At 41.2% G+C, this 15,259-nt stretch overlaps 1 pseudogene; it reads right to left on the bottom strand.

Moving 5' to 3' along the window:
* Positions 1–11,566: 11,566 nt before the first annotated feature.
* Positions 11,567–11,685, bottom strand: LOC133497402 (5S ribosomal RNA; annotated as a pseudogene).
* Positions 11,686–15,259: the final 3,574 nt, after the last annotated feature.

Below are 15,259 nucleotides of genomic sequence, written 5' to 3'. Positions count from 1 at the left end.
CAATATACACATGAAATATCATTTAAAATCAGATTTACCTTCCTGGGCTCCAGATGACTTTCTGCTAAAAGGTCAGAAATGAGGTCGCTGGATATTCTTGAGTTTATCTACATCATTACCGAAGATCGCTTTCCACCTTCGAAGCAGCGCTGTGAACATAACAAACGTGTTTATTTTTATGTGTATATCAATTTTTTCCATTTATTTTCTATTTCGTTTTTAATAAGTAAGTTTCTTTTGGCTTGTCCCTTTCGGGGCACCACAGCATGTCATCTCAGATGAACGCACATATATGTTTGGCACAATGTACTCATTGTGGTACAATTTTTACGCCGGATGCCCTTCCTGACACAACCCTTCCCAGGGAGTGGAGGCCCCCAGTGGGATACGAACCCACAACCCCTGGTTTACCAAACCAGTGCGCTAACCACTGAGCTACGGGGCCTATATCCTTTTCAGTAGCATGTCAAATTTCAGCAGAATTTGAACTCCAAATCCATGCCAGTAAGAATAACAACTGCTCACATCTCTGAGGGCTGTCATGCAAGGCTGGACCATGGCCAAAATCTCTGACACCTGTCGCCGGTCACAGCTGTGTCAGATGTGGCACTGTAATTAGACAATGTATTTATGTTGGAGTTTTGTCACTGGTTTTTGCCAGTTCGTTGAGTATGCTTTCTCGCATCAAGCGTTACTCCACCACTGCGCCATTATAGTCCAGTCACACTTTGGGTTATGCTCTTTAGTTGACTCATAGTTATCGGACATTGTTTCTTGTGTTTTGAATCCTGCCTTCTTGGACTGTGTTGTTGTGCAGAACTTCCATTTATAATAAAACCCACTGAACATCATGTCCTCATCTTGGAGTCCTGCATTTGTGTCCACCTGTACACCGTTGGTTCGTGACAAGAGCCAACGCTGATGGTTGGTTTTCCTTAAGAAAGCCACTTGTTGAAACAGCAAGCATTCATATTTATGCAGCAATCAGGGCGCATTTAAAGATCTCTGACAATGAAGATGGCTGCAATTGGCGGGTGGGGAGGGCAATGGGGCTCGGCCTGCAGTGGATTTCACGCTGATGGCTTGTTAGAGTATGATCACGGGTGGTAAATCCTCCCTCAAACAGCAGCGTTTCCGTGGTAACACTGAGGCTTTTGCAATATGGATTCCCAGATAAAGCGACACAGTAATAATGATGGAGGAGTAGTTGAGATTTCTAACGGTGTCCAACAATAAGCTGAAATAGGAATCTCCAAAAGTGTTGTGTTGACACGTCTCAATTATAGATTTCATATGCTAAGTGACAAGACAATGACCTCCATCCTGGCATCTTATTATTTTGTAGCTGTGAGCCGCTAATAAAGATAATGTGTTTTCCAAAGATCTTATTAGCACTAAAAGAATTTTCCCGACACTGAAGTCAGAGTGTAACTTGTTGCCTGACATATAATTCACCCTATTTTGTACCTCGGTGTGTGTGAGAGTTTAATGCCTAGAGGCATATTTCTAAATGCTCGTGTAAAACCAAGGAACCAAGCATATAATGGCAAAGCTGACAGAGAGGCAACTAACTCCAGAAAAAAAAAAGCTACAGTATGAGAAAAGACCAAATATTTTGGGGTTTTCAAATTACATAATAAATAAATTTTGGACAACTGTAGCTTTAAATTTATATAAATTAATACACTTGAAACTCAGTCATGCATGACAACACAATATTTGTAGAAGATCTTCAAAGCCCATTAGGAGCTCGGTGAGTTTATAAACGGTTAATTTGCTAAATTTTTTTTTTTTTTGGTTTTTATTTGGCTTTTTTACTGGGGCTACTTTATAAAATTGATGGGAAGATTTAATACTAATCACAGATCTGGAAACTGGAAAAGAAAGAGGAAAAAAGAAAAGTAAATATTGATGAAAATTTATGAAAGTTTTTGAAATAATTTTTATTTTGCCCAGAACTGTGCAAACTTACAACAAATCAGTGTATCATCATCAAACATTGATTCTGTGGCTGTCTCGGGGCCATGTAAGCACAAATATGTGAGCCAAGGTTTTCTCTTCCATTCATCAACAATGTCTAAACAATTTATGAATGTATTTATAACATCTTCTGAATGATTTTTTGCTCCAATATTCTCCTACTAGTTTTATATAAACGAAGAACAACATGCATGATAAGAATCTATCGACTCTTGTTGCAAGTTTTGTGTCGCTGTTTTCTTTTCCTTGGGCCTAAATAAAAACGAGCGCTTCATTGAGTCATTGCTGTATTATCATTATTATTATTATATCAACTTTCAATCAGTCATTTCAACCATGTCAAAATTCACAAAGAAAAAAATATTTTTTCAGAAATAAGGGGAAACAAAACAAGGTATAACTAACCTCAAATGCATACTCTTACTGTGAAATTATCAAGGAAAAAGTGTACTTGTATATTTTGTTCATATTTGTTCCTGTTTCTGTAATGTGTCACTTCAGTTGCATAGACATTGTCTCATAAGTGGGTTAGGTTCAATGCATTGATTAATACACAATTACTGTACAGTACTGTGATATGCAATACTGTATTGTTAAACTATCCATCCATCCATTTTCTTTACGCTTATCCTCACGAGGGTCGTGGGGAGTGCTGGAGCCTGTCGCAGCTCTCAGCGGGCAGCCACGGGGAGAACATGCAAACTCCACACAGGCGGGGCCAGGATTGAACCCGCGTCCTCAGAACTGCGAGGCCAACACTTTACCGAGCTGATCCACAATGCCACCGTTGTTAAGCTATTGAGTTGATTTTTTCCATAGATATCTGAGATTCCTGGTTTTGGTTGAGTTCATAAATGTTATCCAAGTAGCCTAAACTCATCTCAGTGTTCTGTACATACATACAGTACATAGCGTACATGTACATAGCGGCCTCATCAAGGTGGGGGGAACATATGAAGAGTTTCTTTTCAAAACAAGACATAGGCATTTTTTTCACGCGCCAAAATTATCCATTCGGAGCTGGATAATTTTGGCGTGAGTTTCGTAAATCTGAAAAAAATGCCTATGTCTCGTTTTGAAAACAAACTCTTCATATCTAAATACCAAAAGTGATTCCAAAAATATTTGGAAAATGCTACAAGAGCAGGTAAAATTGATTTGGGGTTCATCAGAAGTACTTTAAATAGTTGGAAGTCTGTGCTGGCTTCCATTTAACCTAAATTTGGATGTGATTGGTTGCTTCAGAACATATCACCAATTATTAAAAAAAAAAAAAAAAAAGCAGGAAAGGCTGCCAGACTTCCTGCGCGCACAACAATAACTACGGGCTATTGACATGATGGTTCAAACTGGAACTTGTTAGAATACTGATTTCTTGATCGCTAGTACAAATACAACATTTTATATCTAATTGTGTCTGCTAAGATTAGCTGCTTGTTGATGGCTACCTAAAGACACACAAATCCACACTAGGTTCAGGTTAAGGTTTTAAGGCCGAGTTTTCATATTTCTGCAGCTTTTTTTTTCCCACTATCCTCCCACGGGGTTCCACCAGTGACATTAACTGGTAGCAAATGCAAGTCTTGTTCTACTGAACATGGATGTTGTTTTTTTTCCTCTTAAAAATGGTTCAAAAATAATAGCATAGAATAAAACAACATCCTCATCTGTACCTCTTACCCCAGTTAAATTCATCCTAAAACTATTATTTGCTGTGTATTATAAAATGTGCATGGAGAGTATCCACGAGAAGCATGTTTAATCAAAATTTTCAAAGGTATTCATGGGATGACATGAAGTTTCCTTGCTAATTTGAGTACAACATGTGACAAGAGTTTAGTTTATCAAACCTAAAGTTCTGAGGTGCCAGGTTCAATCCCGTCTGTGTGGAGTTTGCATGTTCTCTCCGTGCCTGCGTGGGTTTCCTCCGGGCACCCCGGTTTCCTCCCGCATTCCAAAAACATGCAACATTAAGTGGACACTCTAAATTGCCCCGAGGTGTGATTGTGAGTGCGGGTGTTTGTCTCTATGTGCCCTGCGTTTCGCTGGCGACCGGTACAGGGTGTACCCTGCCTCCTGCCTGTTGACAGCTAGGATAGGTTCCAGCACGCCCCACGACCATCGTGAGGTTAAGCGGTGAAGAAAATGGATGGATGAATTGATTGATGGATAAACCTAAAGTTGGGCAGCACGGTGGCACAGCTGGAAAACGGTGTCCTCACAGTTCCATTTTCGGGACGTGGGAGGAAACTGGAGTGCCTGGAGAAAACCCACGCAGGCACCAGGGCAACATGGAAACTCAATACAAGCGGGGCTGGGATTTGAACCCCGGTCCTCAGAACTGTGAGGTTAACACTCTAGCCAGTCGTACCACCGTGCAGTGGTTGTACAAATCTGTGTTCGGCCCAAAAATCTGCATAAAAAATCCTCTGTTTTTGACCCGATTCTTGGGGTGGGAAACTATGTTGACCAGGTAGCCGAGTTTACCCGAGTGACGCCTGACGCACACGGGCGGGTGCCGAGATGAATCGCTTCCCACATTTAATAGTCACTCATACACAAACCAGTGCATGCTCATAGTGTGAGCAAGCACGTTTGCCAATCCTCCTCAAAATTGTTTTTTGGTATTTTTCAGTATTTTTTTTGTTTTTTGTCATGGGCCCAAAGAAAGACAGGAGCGCAACAATCAGCAAAGGAAAAGTAAAGTTGAGCGAACCACAGGAAATGTAAGGAAGGAGAAATGGTGTGCGTTTGTTATGGCTCTTGCTAGCATCATATGGCTAAGTCGAATATTTTCGCCTATCCTAAAGAATAAAAATGCAATAAAAGGCAACTGGTGCTGCCAAAAGGAGGGACTAGCACGACAAAACAAAGGCCTCAGATAGAAGAATTATGCAGTCAAATCATCGAGGGTAACTTTGGTATAACACTGTCTCCTTCCCTCTCGAGTTCCTCGGATACCGTCGCACCGCCACTTAAAAGGTGAATGATAGACATTTAGGCTGCTGTAAGTATATGCATTTTTTATTGTTTAAATACAAGGTTTACATGTTTTCACAAAAATGGGAATTTACTATTTGGAAGTTGGGAACAGATTCAACAAATTTACATTATTTCTTATGGAAAAAAATGTTTTGGAGGTTGAACAAATTGGATATTAATCACTTCACAAGAAGGAATTATGCTCGAACTCTGAAGTTCCACTCTATATAAAACTGAAATACACAAAGTCTGACTAACCGGTTTGTGGTCCTCGTAGAGAAGCAGTCTTTGCTGGTTGCTGTGACGACAATCAGTGGGAGATGATGAGTTACTGGCACTAAGCTGGTTCAGCTCTACCATGGAAACATGGCATGATTCCATCTAGCAGCTGTCTGGCTCACTCGGGCAGATTATAAGGGAATTGTTCATAGAATAATGTGGATTGATTCTTAAACACATTTTCCACTACATGAGTCATGAACCTCTGTACCTGTGCTTTGAGCTCCCATTATATCAATGTAATTTACATGATGCCATTTCTTAGCAGATGCCATACCATGGACTCAGCTTCTTGATTTTTGCTAAGCGGTCCAAAGGTTTAATTGCACATTTGACATTTAAAGGTTAACTGGTTGGGCGGCACAGTAGTGCAACTGGTTAGAGAATTGGCCTCACAGTTTTGAAGACCAGGATTCAAATCTTGGCACCGCCTATGTGTGGTTGGCATATTCTCCCCGTGGCTGCGCGGGTTTTCTTCGAGCACTCAAGTTTACTAGCATATCCCCAAAACATGCATTAATTGGAGAGTGTAAATTGCCTCTAGGCGTGGTTGTGAGTGTGAATGCTTGTTTTTTATGTCCCTGCAATTGGCTGGCAACCAGTTCAGGGTATACCCCACCTCTTGCCCGATGATAGCTGGGATAGGCTCCAGCACTTCTGTGACCCTCGTGAGGATAAGCGCCTGGTCCGTCTCTGTGTATTGAACACCCTATTTTTTTTTCAGTTCCTGCCGGTCCATTGTCCACATTGCGGGTTGCTTGTTACTTTGTTGCGCTTTGAGTTTTTCAAAGTCAAGTCAAGGTTTAAGTTTAGTTTTAAAGCAGACTTTGTTACATTGCTTTCAAGAATTAAAGATTTTTGAGATTCCTTTCCTGCCGTTTTGTTTCCCTGAAATTGGATCCTCCACGCCTTTCCGCATCTTCCTCGCTCTTCACTCGCCCAAGCGTGACAAGCAGACACAGTGGGCTGCGTCGCATGTGTTCTTTGATGAGTTATAATTTACCGTAACATCGGTCCTAGCTAGCAGGTCCAACCAGGTCCCAACCTGGTTCTCCCCTCAGGTCACTTATTAATTTTACTTCATATAAATAAAGCAAAGTTGCACAGGACCCTGTGATGTGATGATTGTTAACACATACTGTATGCTCAAATGAATATTCTGCAGCCCAAGTATATGTGCATTACAGTACTAACAAACGGGCATCATCAACATATCAAAACCATCAACCCAATGATGTTCTACTTAGATTCAGCCGTGTCAGTTTTTTTTTTCTACTAAATCTAATGAATTATGTATCACCCCTAAACATCATGATTACTAAACACGTTGCTTGCAGAATTTGATTTATATAAATAAATATGTCCTTGTCATGTCAGGGAACAATCATAGCAATATTGAGACTGCAACTCATCTGTCGCAAGATTGAATTTATTCATGCAGCCCTGCAGCGCTCACAGTAATTATCGCCTGTGACGCAGAACAAATTGCGCTCTTTGCATAGTGACACTTTTGCACGATGGAAAGTGATATCAGCACTTTGGTTTGCATTCCTCACGTGACCCTATGTGCACCGTAACAGTAAGTTTATGATAACTTGACTAAACCAATGTTTTATGTATAAAATAGAAGGTCAGAATGATCACCTGCAATAATGAGTTGTAGTAAACTGTAGTTGTTTTTTTCACTTTTTAAAGACACACTACAAACGAACAAATGCTCAAATGCTCCACTATCATGACAGTCCCCGAGAAGTCCACAATGTCAAGTCCAAATGACTATGGGGCTGTCGCCCTGACATAAGTGGTCACGAGGTGTTGGACCACCTCAATAGCGTCACCGGATTTCTGCTGCATCTCCTGCAGTTTGCATACCAACCAAAGAGGTGTCTTGATGAAAATGAAATGGGACTGCGCTTCATCCTAGAAAACATCAACGGCATAGGGACCTACGTGACGATCCTGTTTGTGGACTTCAGCTTTGCATTCAACACCATCATCCCCACACTCCTCTCCTCCGAGCTTCTTCAGCTCAGCGTCTCGGCTGCCATATGGCAGTGACTTTGCAGCTTCCTGATAGGCAGGACACAGCAGGCGAGGCTGGGGGTGACCACCTCCATTCACATGCACCACCAGGAATGGGGTGCCCCAAGGATGCGTTCTCGCGCCGCTCCTCTTCTCTCGCTGCAGGAATGACTGAACCTCGAGTTTGACATGTGTTTTAAAACAGCTTAAATTTCCTGAAGTCTCTGGCCCTTTTGTACAAAGACCACTGTATTAGATTCTCACTGTATTAGTCATTTCAAACCAGTCTAAATTGCTAGAAGACGGCATCATTGAAAATTGTCAAAAAAACAACAACAACAAAAACCTATCAGCATTACTACATCACAAGTCATCTTTAATTGCACAGTGACTCCCCGTACTAAGTTTTTATCTCTCAAAAGTAATTTGGCAAATGGCTCTTGACATTCTAGAGTGGGTACAACCGAGAGAGACACAATTTTTGACGTCCTTGATAAATAAATATTATTCAGATTCTTATTCTGATATAGACACTCATAATGTATATTCTTTGCAGCTTGGAATTTGAGGTGTAGGGTATAGTAACTTAATGCACTGTGTTTTGATTGTGAAGTACAGTACTAGTGGTGGGAAGTATCAAACTACAAGTACATTGAACTGTACTCTAGTTTTTGGAGGTGTCTTAAATCTACTTAAGTTTACTTTTAAAAACAGATATGTCCTTTCTACTCATTAATATGTCAAATTGGGCTTTTCAGCTTTACATATTTAAGATAAACAGATGAATTGAACTGACGAATGAAAACAGCAGCTTGGTGATGAATTGACAAAAATGAAAAAATAGTGTCAGCGTCTGATGAGATGAACTCAGACCCACAAATCGCTAAGGCAAGACAAAATGATAACGCATGCACGTATGAACACACACAGACCCCCACCCCAGGCCCCCTCACACTCCCACACACACACACTTTAATTAAAGTCCAGCCAAAGAGTCGATCAGGTAAAACCTGCTTAGAACACTTGGCTGCCTGCAACAAGGGATTCAATTTGATGCAACCAGAGCTCGGAAGGATTAACGATAGTTTGCTGATCAATGGGTTAGATCGCAGAAAAGTCCCACTGCGGCAAGGTTGACATGATGAGAGGAGCACACATTCAAATGAACACATAAAAATGTTGTTTTAATACCTATTAAGAGTGGTGAAACTCACTGATAGCCATCATAAAAACAGTTAATGATACGACAGATCATTAAAAGTAATAAAGAAATAAATACACATGAATAAATGATAATAAAAAAATAAGAATAATAAATAAATAAACCAAAACATTTAGAAGGTAATTTTTGGTAGTTGTTGGTAGTAGTTGGTGTTGTAATGACATTTCTTGACTTTTTTATACCGTTAGAAAGCCTATTTATTTGCATTTTAAAATGATGCACCATTTGTAAATTGCACACCGTATTACATATATATATACTGTATATATAAGGTGGAGGGCGGCACAGTGGCTCAGCTGGAAAGCGTCAGTCTTAATGTTCTGAGGTCCCAGGTTGAATCCCAGACCTGCCTGTGTGGAGTTTGCATGTTCTCCCTGTGCATGCGCCCCGAAGTGTGATTGTGTGATTGGAAGTGTGGCTGTTTGTCTTGAAGTGCCTGCGATTGGCTGGCAACCAGTTCAACGTGTACCCTGCCTCCAGCCTGTTGACAGCTGGGATAGGCTCCAGCACTCCCCTTGTGAGGATAAGCAGGTAAGAAAATGAATGGATGGATCTTATTAATGTTACTGTACTTTAGATATTTATTTAATCAACTTAAAACTTGGTTGGCAGTATGTTGTCCATTAAGGCATTAATGTAATCGGTGGCAAATGTTTTCCATTTTTTTTTTTTTTTTAAACAGAGCATGATGTGTTTTATTTATATACCATTTTGGTTAGGGTCATGGGGTGCTGGCGCCTATCCCAGATGCGAAAGGCAAACTGCACCCTGAAACGGGAGGGCACATATACACACTGACAACCATTCGCACTCACATTCACACTGCCACTGAGTGGGAACTGAACCCAGTCTGTCTGGGCTGATGTCAGTCGAGTGTCCCACTACACCATCAGTGACTGTATTTTGTTTGTATATTTTTTATCCATCCAAGATATTTTATTTATTGTCCCAGGTTACAAGGGCAACGTTCTATATATTATTTGAGGTAATTGTTCCTAAAAGAATGGACTGTGCTTGCATCATTAAGGACTATATGAGTGGCATAAAAAACCTTGTTATGATAGTTTTGGGGAAATTAGATCTCCCTTGAAAAATCTTAATAAAAAAATTTAACATCATATATTGAACAACAGAGAGCAATAGATCGCAAAATATCATACAAGCAGGATAAAAAAATGGAGACGATAATTAAGCGGCTGACAAAGGCCAGCCCCACTACTTATAAAGAGTTGTTGAAGCACAATACGCTACCTTTTAATAACAATTGGAATGTACCTCTGAGAAAATCATTTTATAAAAGGGTTCTTGAAATGGGGAATGAATAGTAAACTAATAAATCATTCTGAAGCTCAATGAAAGCTCATACTGTATGTATTCATTACGTGGCACAAGTGAACAGTAAACAAACCTACCATGTTTGCTTTCAGCACGTTTATAATGGAACGATACTTAACTTTATATTACCGTGTTTTGTAATATAATACTCTATTAAAATGCCTGTATTGTTAATATTCAGGCTGCACGGTGGTTCAGTTGGTAAAGTGTTGGCCTCACAGTTCTGAGATCCCGGGTTCAATCCCGGACCTGCCTTTGTGGAGTTTGCATGTCCTCCCCGTGCCTGCTCCGGGCACTCCGGTTTCCTCACACATCCCAAAAACATGAAACATTAATTGGACACTCTAAATTGCCCCTAGGTCTGATTGTGAGTGTGTGTCCTGCGATCGGGTGGCAACCACTTCAGGGTGTACCCTGCCTCCTGCCCATTGACAGGTGGGATAGGCTCCAGCACTCCCCGTGACCCTCGTGAGGATGAGCGGCAACGAAAATGGATGGATAGATGTTCAATGATATTTGGCATGATACCAATGATGACCAATGAATTCCACATTAGCTAATAACGTGGAGCACACTCTTAAATACTTGATGCCCTAGTTGTTTTTAGTGATATTTTACCTTTTATCGTAGGCTTATTATCAAATAGAAATTTTGCCAAATCCTGGGTGCTGCTGCTGTAAAGATGTTTTGCTCCATGTCGTTTCTTGGTTTTAGCTCACCCATGCTTAAATAAAAATATTTAAAAAAAAAACCACACAAAAATGAGGTTTCTCAGCCAATGTTATATGGAAGCAGATGATTCTTTTCCCGCTCAGTATAATGCAGGTGCGCAAAAATTATGCCACGATGTTTTGTGAACATGAGGTTTTACCTTGTAGCTAAGTTGTTTTTTTTTTTTTTTAAATATCACTTATGGATAAAAATGGCTTCTTAGTTGTCTTGTGTTGACACATGTTTGTTTGATGGGAGGAACGGTGGTTCAGTTGGTAAAGCATTGGCCTCACAGTTCTCAGGACCCGGGTTCGATCCCAGCCCGGCCTGTGTGGAGATGGCATGTTCTCCCTGTACCTGCGTGGGTTTTCTCTGGACACTCCGGTTTCCCCCCACATCCCAAAAACATGCTCCATTAATTCGACACTCTAAATTGTTCCTAGGTTTGATTGTGAGTGTGTGTCCTGCAATTGGCTGGCAACCAGTTCAGGCTGTACCCTGCCTCCTTGCCCGTTGACAGCTAGGATAAGTTCCAGCACTCCCTGCAACCCTCTTGAGGATAAGCGGCAAAGAAGATGGATGAATTGCCTTTTTTTATTTCTAAAATTTGGAAGGTTATGGGCTCCAACCAACACCTCAGAAGAGAAAATAAGGGGAAGAAAGAACAAGAAGATGAAATGGGTTTCAGGTTGCCAGATAGTTGAAAATATAAAAACCCATTTGCCATTACTAATAAGAAAAAAAACATCAAGGGATTCTGATTGGTAAAGAAAATATATTCATCTTTCCATCCATTTTCTGTACCATTCGCACTCACAGTCACACTTACAGGCAAATTTGAGTCTTCAATTAGCCTACCATTCATGTTTTTGGGATGAGAGAGGAAACTGGACTCTTCTTCTTCTTTTCCTCTTGGCTTGTCCCGTAAGGGGTTGCCACAGCGTGTCATCTCAGATGAACGCATATTTGTTTGGCACAGTTTTACGCCGGATGCCCTTCCTGACGCAACCCCTCAGTATTTTAGCTGGGGAGAGAAGCTTACAGCGCCTGGCATTCCCATGCGGTCTCCCATCCAAGTACTGACCAGGGCCAAACCCACTTAGCCTCTGAGATCTGACAAGATCTGGCGTTCTCAAGGTAGCATGGCCTTAAGCGGAGGAAACCGGAGTACCCGGAGAACATGCAAGCGCCACACAGCCGGGGGGCAGAATTTGAACCCCGGTCATTAGGACTGTGAGTCAGATGCTCTAACCAGTTGCTACACCGTGCTGCCAAGAAAATATCTGTTTTACTATTTATGTATTTATTTTTAGAAAGGCACTCCATCATTAAACAATTAAACATCACATCATGTCGAATCACTTGTGCTTGTATTTATAGCTGTATAAGTAAACTAACTGACATGGTCCACGGAGGTTACTTGTGACGATCTGCTGGGTCACAATTACATCATTGTGTTACAAGTCATGTGTGAATGCCGCTCGGTGTTTTCAATAATGGATACCGTTGTGCAGATGTGCCTCAGTCTGGGAAAAGAAGTTTTTGTAATGATTGATCACTCCAAGTCATCTCAAATTCTGTAGTGGAATGGGGTTTCAAATCACACAAGGCAACAATGCAGATTTGCCTAAAAATAACATCGGAAACTTGAGTATACTTTTTTGGCTTGCTTTCAGAAGAATGCAGTCTTTGTTGTTGTCATGGTGAGTGAGACAGAACTGTGAGGCAGAGACTCTAAAAAATTAAAAGCACCAAAAAATTTAACAAAATGAACAAAAAACAAAATTCAACTATTTGTGCATCGCATGATGTAATAACCTTTTCTTTGTTGTTGTGGCTTTAAAATCTGTTCTTTGTTTGATGACGTTCTTAAGACATTAGTATGCAAACATTTGACCTGGCATGGAGCTCAACACACACTTGATGGCTGCGTTCATGACATGAAACTAATTGAAATAATCGAGGTAATGTACTATATTTTGGCTATGTGTCAAGTACGTGCTTGTGAAGACAACATCAAGATATAATTAAATGGACAAAGGACCCCCAACTCTTGAAATAAATCATGCAAACATACCACTGGGATTAAATGTCCTTATCTACATACAAGTCTTAATTAACATTCAAAAAGTGGAGAAAAAAAACTGGGTGAAAAGAACTATGTTCTGTGAATAAAAGAAGCGCGACAAAAGGACAGCCTGATGTTGCCCTCTTTAAATGCTTGAGATGCTATTTTTTTTCTTTCTTTGTTCTATTATTATGTTACTCTCCATCTATTTTGTCGCTTATCCTCAATAGGGTCGCAGGGAGTACTGGACCCTATCACAGCTGACAACAGGCAGGAGGCAGGGAACACCCTGAACTGGTTGCCAGCCAATCGCAAGGCACATAGAGACAAACAGTCACACTCACAATCACACACACATTTAGAGTATATATATATATATATATATTATAATTTTAATATTTTGTGATGTTGGGTTAATCACAACTCCTTATTAAATGGATGGAGAATTGTTTCAAAATCCTAGCTCATAGTATATATATATATATCAAAAGTATCAAAACCAAATCGGTATCGATTTCATCACAGACGTGACAGCCAGGTCACCGGACTCGCCCGGCCAATCCCACTGGCGGGGTATATGCTAAACTGGTAGCCAGCCAATCGCAGGGTACGTATAAACAAACAACAATTCACACTTGCATTTAGACTTCCGGGCAATTAAGAATCTTCAGTTAACCTACCATGTATGTTTACTGGATGTGGCAGGAAGCTGAAGTACCCGGCAAAACCCCACCAGGGAGAACATACAAACTGTTCACGGGGGAGGAAGGTTTCGAAACTGAGTCCTCAGAACTGTGAGGCAGTCGTCCACTGTTCCACCTGAATCATATTTTTGATGGAATATTGTATTGTAGTTTCTGAACACGGGCTGGCACAGTGAAGCAACTAGTTAGAGCGTTGGGCTCACAGTTCTGAGGAATGGGGTTCAAACCCTGGACCCACCTCAGTGGAGTTTGCATGTTCTCCCTGTGCCTGTGTGGGTTTTCTCCAGGCATTCCAGTTTCAAAACACAATTTAGTTAATAACTTAATTCTTGTTCTTCTTCTTTTCGGCTTGTCCCATTAGGGGTCACCACAGCGTGTCATCTTTTTCCATCTTCGCCTATCTCCTGCAGCTTCCTCTCTAACCCCAACTGCCCTCACGTCTTCCCTCACCACATCCATCAACCTTATCTTTGGTCTTCCTCTCGCTCTTTTGCCTGGCAGCTCCATCCTCAGCACCCTTCTACCAATATATTCACTTTCTCTCCTCTGGACATGTCCAAACCATCCAAGTCTCCTCTCTCGAACCTTACCTCCAAAACATCCAACTTTAGCTGTCCCTCTTATGAGCTCATTTCGAATCCTATCCAACCTGCTCACTCCAAGCGAGAATCTCAACAACCTCTAATCCGTACATCATGGCCGGCCTCACCACCGTTTTAGAAACTTTGCCCTTCATCCCAGCAGAGACTCTTCTGTCACATAACACACCAGACACCTTCCACCAGCTGTTCCAACCTGCTTGGACCCGTTTCTTCACTTCCTTACCACACTCACCATTGCTCTGTCTCCTCCTCCTGTTGTAAATTATTTTTTTTCTTTTAAAAGAGGGGAACGCCCACAAACCCAAAAAATGCTTTTTTACTCATGAAGGTAGCCCTTTTCTCTCACTGTAGATGATCCATGGGCAAGTCATCAAATAAAAATACCCACAACCATCACCATGTCAACAACAGTCAAGTATGTGCCAGTTATGAAACACTATCACTGTTAACTAACACTAATCAGCCCATCCCACAAATCTTGAGGGAGCTATTCTTACCCTTTGGCTTTGACATGATGGCGGGGACGTCACATCGTCGGGGTTGTTGGTGTCGGTTGCCTCGGTGATCATGTCATGGATGGAGAGTCTCAGTGTGGGGGAGGTTATCGTACAGTATCATATTAGTCCAACCTTTCCACAACAGCAAGGGAGGAGTGCAGGATGCAGTTTCCGAAATGGGAAGGTCTCTAAAGATTAACTTTGTTGTTTAATTCTGCACTTCATGAAAGGACAGGCGCTCTCGGGACCCAATTATTTGTATTCAAGCCATTCAAATGTTTATACTGTATTGTGTCTACTAGTATTCATATCCGTTTTCCTGGAACAGATTATGTGAGCTGTTTATAGGTGCCACCATATCATGCAGGTTTGTTTTTGAGGTGACAAATGATTAGACCGTCTTTTAAGGAGCCTCTATTTTGGAATTTGTTGGTCCTCGTCCACTGCCAAAGAGCAAAAGAAAATGACGAGGGGGGGAACGGAATCATGGTGGAGGAAGATGTTCATAAGCAAACTTAAAAATACTTGCTGCGTCGCGGTAAAGGCCATGCTGAGAAATGATAGTTACCTGTCGGAAGCGATCACGTCACACAACGTCTGCCCGGTCAGATGTGCGCTCTCGCCTGTCACTGGAACACCAAAACGTCACACTTTAAATGCAACTCATTTAATGCGCTCTGTCATCACTCCAGGACCCTTGCACGTGTACAGTATGCCGACTCCCCCCATGACTGTGTCCAATTATGGAGTAGCACTTTCAGAAAAGGTCATCCAAGAAGGAGTTTGTGCATATAGTGTAACACCACCATGTTCTCCTGTGGCTTCTATCATATTTTCTTTACAATTGAACATATTTG

The sequence above is a fragment of the Syngnathoides biaculeatus genome, chromosome 2, assembly GCF_019802595.1.
Source record: "Syngnathoides biaculeatus isolate LvHL_M chromosome 2, ASM1980259v1, whole genome shotgun sequence".
Lineage (NCBI taxonomy): Eukaryota > Metazoa > Chordata > Actinopteri > Syngnathiformes > Syngnathidae > Syngnathoides > Syngnathoides biaculeatus.
The sequence above is the reverse complement of the archived record's forward strand: the minus strand, read 5'-3'. Positions and strand labels throughout refer to the sequence as shown.